Genomic DNA, 12267 nt, shown 5'->3' on the forward strand with positions numbered 1-12267 from the left:
TTGGGGTTTTTGGTTTCATTTTGTTTTTGGTTTTTTCTTTTTGGTGCCAGATATCAAACTCATGACCTTGTACTTGTCAGGCAGGTGCTTATGCTGCTGGGTTTAAATCCCTAGACCCCCATGTCCTATGTTTTGGAATCATTGTCTAGATCTTTAAAAATATGTGAAATACTGCAAAAAAAAACCACCAAACTACTGTATAGGGAAATGGTGGCAAATATAAAAGAGCAACTTTATTAACTTTTTGTGTATCTGGGAGCTTTTGTTCTGAAACTTGACATGGACTAAGAACAACTCCTCTATATTTATCACCTTGTGGGATTTCCTGTATCTATGTGTATAGGCTGTAATTTACACTTTACAGCCTCTGCCACATAAACCTAAAATTTTTAGGAAAGATCAAATTCGAAAGGTGGAAACAGATGGAAACCTGATATAGATTCTTTATTTAGCAAATAAAAATAAATTTCACATAAATAGTCACTTGTATACCTAAAAAATAAATTGTAGCAAAATCACATTATTTTCATATAACAAGAGAAGAAAAATCACAAAGACAAATTCTTTTGGTGAATACTTTTAAACTCTTGTGGTAGATTCAGGTAGAAAATATATGTGAGAGTCAATGCAAATGTCGAGGAAAATAGAAGACTGAAAGTTTAGCCTAAGATTGGTACTGATAACGAGAAAAGGGAGACAACAGAAACTGTGCAAGAGAAAGAACAAAAACAGCAATGGAGCTTTGTGACTTTTTATGTTTATGAACCATACTAAAATAAAAACCTTGGTCACCAATACCCGTACTGCTTACAAACGTGTTAAATAAAGTGAACTTTTTACACAATGTCAAGGGGTCTATGGTGAGCATAAGATAACTTCCTGTTAAAAATATTTTTGAGAGTGAGTTAGATTAAATATAAATACAATACTGTGCATATTATGGACTAGAACACCCAGCAAAGCTGCCTCTGATATGGCTTATAATCAAACTGCCATACCGTGTTAGATCTGGCTGTGCAGAGTCCTTGCCCTGGGCTCTCTTGCCAGGTGACCTCTGTGCTTTGGAGTGGTTTTTTCAAATGGGTCTGCATCCACTACTGGTGCTGAGGACAGCAGGGCTCCCTGGGCAGGGGGGGTCTCAGCCTTCACCAAACATATAAAGTTCTAATTCTCCTCTATAGACAGCTCTGTGACTCTCTTCTTCCTACTCACAACAGCATGCGCAGCCAGTCATTTTCCTAAGAACCACCAATATCCATCGTCTGTCATAGGGTCCCATGCCTGAGACCAGATTTCAAGAGTGTGTCTTAAACAGCAGCTGAAACTCTCTCTGGACTGCATAGTGTTTTTTGGTTTGTTTGCTTTTTTCATGAACTCACACAAGATGAGGCCACAAGAAGAGTGCTGACATGCTGATTGGAGGTAACTTTTACTCATGTCAGAAATGGGATATATTCAGACCTCCTGTCATCAAAAGTCCACAGCCAAACCTGGGCTTGAGCCATGTGTGAGGTCTGTGCATTTAATCTGAGCCATCTGTGCTCAAACACCCATGCTGCCTTCTACCTTCAATGCCCAGAATGACAGTGGGAGCGACAGGCATCTTTTACTTCCTTCTCCCACCACATTCCTGGAACTGGTAACCAGAGTGATCATCTTGGCCTCTCATCAGGATTCCTGTAACCTGCCTGGCACTCACACAGAGAAGGCTTCCCTGGTGTCCAAATGCCTTTCCAGACCATGTTCAATAATTCCACTGAGCACTAGCAATCTGTCTTGTTTTCCCCACTGATGCCTTGTTTCCTATACTAGCGTTAAATACTTTCAGAACAAGCAGAGGTGCCTTGAGTAAATGAGACTATTCTCACTCTTCTCATACTCCAAGTTGTGATGAGCACAATCCATAGTCCCAACTGGTGGCACTGTGTGAAAGGAAGTGGTTTGGTCAACACTAAAAAGATCACCCAGAAATGCAGCAATTTATAAGTTTACTATGAATCATGAATATTGAAGAAAATATTGTTCTTTCTAAAATGTTAACTGATATTGTAATTCAAAAGCATTAAATTAATAATATATAAGAAAAGTATATCAAGTTTTATAGGGAGTATGACAAACCATCAAGGAAAGCCACCAATTATTTTCTCCTTTATACTCATCATAAAATAAACAAAGGATCCTTGAAGAGAAGGTGCTTTTGATAGTACATCTATGCAAGTAAAGCTATACTTATAATATCTTGAATAATTGCACCTAGCAGTGATAAGTCACAGGTAAAATTTTAGTACTGTTGTTTTCCAAAGTAGTTGACATGATCATTACATACCTATACTCCTTAAATGGCAAGCAAACTTTGGTTTATTTATCTTATGTTTACTGGGCATCTACTTGCTGTATTATGTAGCTCCCAGCAGGAGCTCAATAAATATAGATTGGATCAAAGAATGTTGTTGTTCTGGTAAAGATGGCAGATAGATAACAGCAGGCTACAGAGGCTCCATGATTTAGTCAACTTATATTTCAAATAATACAGTGTGGGGAGTCCCTAACAGAAGGAAATGACTCCTCTCGACCCAGAAAGAAACTAAGGTGAGAAGAACCAATCAAACATACACTCCCAGTGCTACTATTGGAACAGCTAAAGGCTCAGTGCTCCTGCTGCAATGCCCGTACATGAGCGGCAGCAACTTACTGAGCTGCCTGAAATCCCGCTGCTTTGACTCATTGGAAATGCAGTCACACTGAGCTCAGGGATCAGCAAGCCAAATGGCAAGCTGAGCTGGAGGGGAATCTGCATCAACCTGCAGTGAGTGGCAGGAATAAAACCATTCCACAGAAAAAGGGGATCCAACGGAAGACATTCTGGGGCTGGGCAGGACTGGCAAGAACAAAGAGTAGCAGTGACTTCAGCTAGCTGCTCCCTTCTCAAAAAGAATTGGTGGGGTACACCTGGCCTGGATCATATCCCTGGCTGAGATCAAATAGGTTATCCCAAACCAACTCCCTACACCCGGCATACACGAATGCAGTGAAGGCCTCAGCAGGTTGACTGACCCAGAGGGGAGGAGTCAGCACATGCTGCCCCTGTTTGCACCTTAATAGCACACTGCAGAGGGCAGGATTACCTAGCCAGCACACTTCAGAAGAACTAACAAAAAATATGAGAAGAGGAAGCATCAAGAAAAAGTCCCCAGCCCCCAACCATGAGTACATTGATCCAGGAAAGGTAAATACAAAGGAGACTGAGGACAGGAAACATACAATATCAGACATGGCACCAGAGGACATAAAGAGATATCCTTGGGACCTCATAGATGAGTTCAAATGTGAAATATTTAATCAAGTAAATCAGGATATAAACAGATTAATAAAAGAAAGGCTAAGCACCTCTCAAGAAGACATGGATAGAAGAATACAGGAACACAAAAAAAGGGGAGAGCCATTTGATGAAGAATATAAAGAAAACATAGAATACAAGATGCAGGTTTAAAAGGATTACCAGGAAATTAAAAACTCTATGGAAAGCTGACAAAACTGCTTGAAAGAAACTAAGGATAGATTATCCAAACTGGAGGGCAGGTTTGCAATGTGGGATCATGAAAGGAAAAATTTCTTAAAAAAGGAAACAAGCAGTAACAATACAAAGGCTAGAAGATGACAAGAGGATCTATAACTTAAGAATAAGGAATGTGAATGAAGAAGCAGAGGTACAAACAAAGGAGCTACAAAGGCTATTCACAGCAATAATTAAGGGAAGCTTCCCAAACATAGGAAAAAGGAAAGAATATTCAGATGTATCAGGCATACAGAACTCCAGTCACCTACAGCCAAAACAGAGCTACATCCAAGCATATAATAATCAAGATCCCATGAATTCAACATAAGAACAGAATATTAAAAGCTGTCAGAGACAAGAAACAGATTACTTATAAGGGAAAGCCCATCAGAATAATGGCAGACTTCTCAACACAAACCATCAAATCAAGAAGAGCCTACAGCAAAGTGTTCTAAGTCCTGAAAGAAAATAATGTCCATCCCAGATTAATGTACCCTGCAAAACTATCTCTAGAAATTAATGTAGAAACAACATGCTTTCAAGACAAAGTGGAACTGGGGGAATTCGTGATTAACAATCCTAATCTACAGAGAATACTGCAGGACATTCTAAAGAGAGAGAAAAGTACTCGGATTCAAGGAAAAGTGGCAGAGAGGCCTCAGTGAATGGAGCCAAAAGAAAAATGAAGAAGACAAACAGACAACTAATGATGGAAAAGGAGCACAAGAGAAATGAAGTAGAGAAGGTTGGCTATAATCTCTAATATAGATGGCCTTGATACACTAAAATAAAAAAAAAGACAGAAGGAGTTCTGAGCAGGCAAGCAGATGCCATTGGTTCCAGAGGCTGGGTGGCCTGGCATAAGTATCCCATGCACCTTCCCCTGAGGCCAGCTAGTTGGGGGCCCTTGCTTAGCATGGAGAGGGAACTTTGTAGCTTCCCAGTGCACTGGACCAGCACGGCAGGCCCTAGATGGGCTTAGAGGACTCTGGAATTCTGGGTTAGTGGGCACCATCAGTTCTGGGGGTTGGGTTGTGGCTGGCCTTCCCAACCCCAATGACCCTCTCTCAATCTGGGGAACTGGGTGGCCAGAGTCCCAGGAGCTGAGGACATAGAAGAGGATCTACAACAGACCCTGGGAAACCTTTGGATTAACACTTGAAACACTTTAAACACAGAAATATAGGAAAATGACAAAACAAAAGACCAAATTACAATCTCAAACTTCCAGCCCACCAAAAAAAACTTTAGGAGCAATGTACATAAAAGAAAAGTAGTGGGAGAACATGGCAGACAGATAGCAGCAGCTATGGAGGCTCTCTGAAAGACCCAGCTTAGAATTCAGGAATGGTGCGTAGTAAGGAATCATAAGCAAGTGGACATATGCCCTGTTAACCCAAGAACGAACTGGGCTGAGAGAAACCAACTTGGAATGCAATCCTGGTGCTATAACAGGAACAGAAAAGCCTCAGTGTGGAAGCTGAGGTATTGGAAGCTGCAAATTGGGTTTCCCGCCGCACGGCAGCTGTGTCTACATCAGCTCGGGAGGGAGAGAGACATGCAGAAGCTCTGAGAATGGGAATCAGCAAACGGAGTTGAAAACAGGATGGACAGGCAGCTGTGCATTGACTTGTGGTAAGGTGAGTGAGAGAAACTGACACTCTTCCATAGTTTAGGAGACTCCAACAGAGGACATTCTGGGACTGGGCAGACTTGCGGGAACAGGGTGCTGCAGAGACTTCAGCCATGTATCCCCCTCTCAAGCGGGATTGGTGAGAAGTGCCTAGCCTACGTGACGCTGCTGGCTAGCACAGCAGCGTGGCCTAGAATGTGATGCAGTAGGCTAGCACAACCCAGATCCCAGCGCCTGAGGGTGACCTGGAGGGGTGAGCCCCGCATAGGCTGCCTGGTCTCTGCAACTTCCTGGTGTGCTGCGATGGGCAGGAACACCTAGCCGGTGCAATTTAATCAGACTGTGGCTGACAGGGAAGCAAGCTGGGCCTCCTATATATGCTTGCATATATAAGGAACAAAGAATATGGGAATAGGGAGCAACAAGAAAGGCCCTTCAGCCCCCAATCCTGAGAAACAGGCAATAGCAGACACTGCACCAATAGAGATAAAGCGCCATCTCGAGAGCCTCATAGATGAGTTCAGAAATGAAGTTATTAATGACCTGAAGCTAGAAATAAACAGAATAGTTAGAGAAATGTTAAGCACCACCCAAGAAAAAACAGATGGTGGAATGGAAGAACAGAAAAAGAGGGGAGAATTGTTTGATGGAAAAAATAGAGAAAACATAGAATATGTGAAGCAGGTTCAAAGAGACTACCAGGAAACTAAAAACTCTATCAAAAACTGGCATAACAGCTTGAAAGAAACTAAGGACAGACTATCTGAACAGGAGGGCAGATTTGTAATATGGGAGTATGAAATGAAAAACTTCGTAAAAGTAACAAAGAAACAAACAGCAATAATACAAAGACTAGAAGATGATAAGAGAATCCATAACTTAAGAATTAAGAACATAAAAGAAGAAGTAGGGACACAAACAAATGAACTACAAAAGCTACTCACAGAAATAATCCAGGAGAATTTTCCTAATTTAGCAAAAGGTAAAGATACTCAGTTGTATGAAGCAAACAGGACCCCAGCCACCTAAAACCCAAAGAGAGCACACCCGGGCATATAATAATTAAAATTCCAGAAATTCAATACAAGAAAAGAATATTAAAAGCCATCAGAGACAAGAAACAGATCACTTACAAGGGAACACACATCAGAATTACAGCAGATTTCTCTGCACAAACCATCAAATCACAAAGAGTGTGGGGGGAAATAATTCAAGCATTGAAAGATAATAATCTCCAGCCAAGATTGATATATCCTGCACAACTATCCCTGGAAATTGATGGAAAAACAAGGTGCTTCCTGGATAAAGAGGAACTAGGGGAATATGCAACCACCAATTCAACTCTACAGAGAATACTGCAGGATATTCTACAAAAGAAAAATACAAAGAATCCAGAAATAGTGGCAGAGAGGCCACAATGAATGGAGCAGAAAACAAAATGAAGAAGACAAACTGACAACTAATGACAGAAAAAGAGCTCAACAGAAATGAGGCAGAGAAGATTGGAGGAACAGCTATTTTGGAGAAAATGACATCTTAATAGGTAATACTGATTTAGTATCATCTTGTTTTGAAGTCTCATCAAGCTTTTGTTCTTCTGTCTCCATTGTTCTAAACAGGTTGTATCTTATTGGATTTTATTATGTCTGATAGTATAAGCAAAAACTTTTAAAGACAAGGAGATTATACAGAAACCATTGTTCATTTTCTGTTAGTTGATTCTAAATACCCTGTAATGCTGTCATTCTCTGAAATGGTTTTACATTGTTTTGATATATTTGATGCTATAGTATACAAAGTTATACTCAAAGGTTTCAAGGAAAGAGACCGTATGGTAACTACTTTTATGTCAGGATTATCTTGTGGTGAAACACTATTCTGCTTAAATGGTTATGTTTTGATCTGCGCTGTTTTGCTGTTATGCCCTCCTTTATCTCAATCTCCACTTCATTATTTACTTTTTTATTTTTATCCTCTTAATTAAGGGAAAAATAAATTTAAAAATAGCAGCATATATTATAGTAACCCACTTTCACTTTACATTATCTTGATTTAAAGCCCTGTATTACTCTCACCATCTTGTTTTTCACTGATGTCCCCCTATTCTGTTTTGCTTGATAATACCAAGTTCGAAAGTTTAGGCAACAGCTGTGAAGATAATGAGATTCATTATGACGCCCATTCTGGTTGACTAATATCTACTTTTAAAGACCTATAATGTCTCCAATGTTTTGGTCTTGTTTTTGTTCTTTACTGTTTTGTTCAATTTTATTATAATGGATGATATAGGCAATTCTATTAGAGATAGCAGGAGGCATTATGGTAACCATTGTTGATCACCTTGTATTATGCTTTTACATTATCTATTATGTACACCCTTTTGATTTGATTGACTCTGTTCTGTTATGTCACATTTGGTTCTACTCCCTTCCAAAAAAGTAATAAGAACTGTGGGAGCAACAAAACCCAAAATGTGTAATTGTCATTGTACAAAAGAGAGGAAAAGAAAGTGCTCTAAATAATATAACTGCATGTATATTTAAGTGTATAAGATAGATAATGATATCACTGAGTTTTGTTGGATCATTGAACAGAACTGTTTGCAGTCTCACTGTTGGAATGTCCACTTTACAAGCTTTAATTTTGTAACTTGAACAATTATTTTTAAGATGACAATATGTAATCCATTAACTAGTGATGTCCTACTGTTTATTTTTTTCTGTAAATCTGTATAACTTGAATCCTTTCTCTGCTTTTTTTCTCCTTAAATAAAATTTTTAAAAAAGAAAAGAAAAGTATAAGGCATACACCTGAAATATCACACATAATTACAACTAAAATAAAGAAACAACTCCACAAAGCTTTAAAAGAATTCAAATTAGAAATAACCTCCCAAGTAAAAGAAGAAATGATAAAATAAATAAAGGAGATGCAGAACATATCTAAAGAACACACAATAAAAAAATTGGAGGAACTAAACAAAAAGATAGAATCCCTGGATGAGCGATATAAGAAACAAACAAAATACATAAAGCAGACACGAAGAGATACACAGGAAATCAAAAATTCCATTGAAAGCTGTACAAAGCTCCTCAGTGAAAGTGAAGATAGAATTTCAGACCTCAAAGACAAGATTGCAGCTAGTGAACAGGAAAAGAAAGATCTTTTTTTAAATTTTATTTAAAAGGAAAACGAGAAAAAACAAAACAAAACAAAGCAGTGTAAGGGTACAATTAATACAGAACTACAAAAAAAAGTAAGAACTCACCAGTTAATAGATTACAATTATCATCCTAAAGACAGTTGCTCAAGTCACAGTATCAAAGCATACAAAGTAGACACTCAAACAGTGAGACTGCAAACAGTTGTGTTCAATGATCCAATCAAAAACATTAATATGAGCATCTATTTAACACCCCTAAACACCCTAGCAGTTGGTATACTTTAGAGCACTTTTTTTCCTCTGTTTTTTACAACAAAATTTACAAATTTTGGGTTTTATTACTCCTTAGTTCTTATTACCTTTTTTTGGAAGAGAATAAAGTCAAATATGGTAAAACAAAGCTGTCAGTCAAAACCAAGGATAGACACAGCACATGATGTAAAAACAGAGTACAAGGTTATCGACAATGGTTACCATAACGCCTCTTGCTTCCTTAAAAAGAATTGTCTATCACATTAGGTATTATAAAGTTGAATAAAACAGTAGAGACCAAGACGAATAAAACCTAAACCTTGTAAACATTACAGGACTTCCAAAGAAGAAAATAGTCAAACCAGAATGGGCATCATAGTGAATCTTATTGCCTTCAAAGTAGTTGCCTATACTTTCAAACTTGATACTATCATACAGAATGAACAGAGTCTAATCAGTTAAAACAAGTTAGTGGGAGTATTACAGGACTTCAAATCAAGTTAATACAAAATCAAATGTTATTATAATATATCCTGCTAATTTTTTTATTTTTCCCCTTAAATAAAAAATCATAAAAAATAACTAAATAATTTTTTAATGATTAAGGAAGAGATTGAGATAAAAGAGGACGTACATCATAACAGTACAGGTCAAAGCATGACAGTTTCAGCAAACTAGTGCTTCGCCACCAAATAACCTGGTTTAATAGTACTTACCATAGTGTCTTTTTCCTTGAAATATTTGAATATAACTTCATATACTAGAGCTTCAAACATATCAAGTCAGTGTAAAACCATTCAAGTGGATGAAAGCATTGTAGGGTTTTTAGAACCAACTAACAGAAAATAAACAATGGTTTCTATATTATCTCTTTGCCGATAACAATTTTTGTTTATGCTATCACATATAATAAAATCCATCAAGGTACATCATGATAAAACCAATGGAGACAGAAAAGCCATAGTTTGGTGTGGCTTCAAAACAAGATGATAGTAAATCAGCTCTAGCTATTATGATGACTTATTTTCTTCAAAACAGCTGTTCATTTCATCACAGGCAATCATATCAAGCAGCCCAGAATAAAGCCTCTCCAATTAATAAGTGAAAACTTTATAAGACTTCAAGGCCACATAATGGGGAATCATGATTACCACCTACTTTTATATATTTGAATCATTACTTACATTAGGGAAACTATTTGGTATTCACACATGCGAGATTGATTTATTTCACTTATGAGTATGGTCTCAAGCTGCACCCATTTATTGATAAATATCTCAATGTGATCCTGCTTTATAGCTGAGTAATACTCCATTGTATAGAAATACCACAACTTTTTTATCCATTCCTCAGTTGATGGACACTTGGGTTGTTTGCAAGATGGGGCGAATACAAATTGTGCTGCTATAAACATAGGTGCACATGAATCACTGTGCTATGATGCTTTGAGTTCTTCTGGGAATATGCTTAGAAGTGGAATACCTGGAACAAATGGGACTTCCAATCCCAGCTTTTTGAGAAATCTCCAGACTGACCTCCACAAAGGTTGTACCAGTCTACACTCCTACCAACAGTGTAGGAGAGTTTCTTTTTCCCCACAGCCTCTCCAGCATTTGTTGTTGTTGGTTTTCTTGATCCTGGCCATTTTTTCAGGAGTGATATGGAATCTCAGTGTGGTTTTAATTTGCATTTCTCTAAAGACCAATGATGATGAACATTTTTTCATGTATTTATTTTCCATTTATAGTTCTTCATCTGAGAATTGCGTATTCATCTCATATGCACATCTTTGAATTTTGGGGGTCTGAGTTTTTTTAATTCTTTATATGTTTTAGAAAAAAGTCCCTTGTCTGAGGGGGAGTTCACTAGGATCTTTTTCCAGTTTGTGGGATTTCTTTTCACTATGCTGGAGATTTCTTTGGACATGCAGAAACATTTTAATAAGAGGTGGTCCCAGTTATTGATTCTGGGAAGTATTACAGTTTGAGTTCCATTCATGAATTCTCTACCTACACCTATGTCTTCAAGGTTTCTACCGAATTTGTCTTCCAATAGATTTAGTGTTTCTGTTTTAATACTCAGATCTTTAATCCACTTAGATTTTAATTTAGTACATGGTGATAGGCATGGGTCTAGTTTAGTTTCTGGCACATGGAGAGCCAGTTTTTCCAACACCGTTTATTAAACAGACTATCATTCTTCCAGTGAAACTGCTTGGCTCCTTTATAAAAAATAAGGTGGTTGAATGTATTTGTAGTTGTGGTAGTATCTTCTAATCTATTCCATTGATCTTCAGCTCTGTTTTGATTCCAGTACCATGTTGATTTTACTACTGTTGCTTTGTAGTATAAATTCAAGTCAGGGATTGTGATGCCTCCTGCATTGCCTTTGCTGCTTAGAACTCTCCTTGCTATTCTAGGTCTCTTCTGGTTCCAGATGAATTTTAAGAGTGATTTCTCTAGATATATAAGGTATGTTGATGGCATTTTTATTGGCATTGCATTGAATCTGTATAACAGCTTTGGGAAAATGGCGATTTTCAAAATGTTTGTTCTTCCTATCCATGATGTCTTTCCATCCTCTGAGATCCTCTTCAATTTCTTTTTTCACTGTATTATAATTTTCCCTGTATAGGTCTTTCACTTCTTTCATAAGAGTAATTCCTAAATATTTCATTTTTTTGCTTGCTAATGTGAAGAGTGTAGTTTCTCTTATTTCCCTCTCTGTGAATTTGTTGTTAGTGTATAGGAATGCTATTGATTTCTGAGTATTGATTTTGTATCCAGCTACATTACTGAATTTATTTATTATATCTAAGACTCTGTCAATGAAGTTTAGGGGGGTCTTCTATGTAGAGTATCATGTCATCTGAAAACAATGATAATTTATCTTCTTCTTTTCCTATCTTTAACTGTTTTATTTCTCTCTCTTGTCTAATTGCTCTGGCTAGTACTTCTAGTACTATATTAAATAGGAGTGGTGATAAAGGACATCCTTGTCTTGTGCCTGATTTTAAAGTACAGGCTTTCAATTTTTGGTCATTTAGTATGATGCTGGCTGTTGGTTTGTCATAAATGGCCTTTATATATTGAGGTAAAGATCATCTATTCCAATTTTCTGTAAAGTTCCTATCATGAATGAATGTTGGACCTTCTCAACGGCTTTTTCTGCATCTATAGAAATGATCAAGTGATTCTTATTTTGGCTTGATTGATAAGGTGGATTACATTTATTGATTTATGTATGTTGAACCATCCCTGCATTCCTGGGATGAATCCCACTTGGTCATGGTGTATAATCTTCTTGATGATTTGCTGCATCCTGTTTGCCAATATTTTATTGAGTATTTTTGCATCTGTGTTTATTAGGGAGATCGGTCTATAGTTCTCTTTTTTAGTTAGGTCTTTCTCAGGTTTTAGTACTAGAGTAATATTTGCTCCAGGAATGACTTAGGAAGAATTGCTTCCCTTTCAATTTCATTGAAGAGTTTGAGGAGTGTCAGCATTAGGTCTTCTTTGTATTTCTTGTAGAATTCTGCAGTGAATCCATCTGGGCCTGGGCTCTTCTTTGTAGATAAGGACTTAGTTACATTTTCAATTTCATTAATAGAGATGGGGTTATTCCACAGTCTTACATCCTCTTGATCTAGCTTTGTTACTTCAT

This window comes from Cavia porcellus, unplaced genomic scaffold (assembly GCF_034190915.1).
Source record: "Cavia porcellus strain 051 isolate PalLab524CR breed Dunkin Hartley unplaced genomic scaffold, mCavPor4.1 scaffold_9, whole genome shotgun sequence".
Lineage (NCBI taxonomy): Eukaryota > Metazoa > Chordata > Mammalia > Rodentia > Caviidae > Cavia > Cavia porcellus.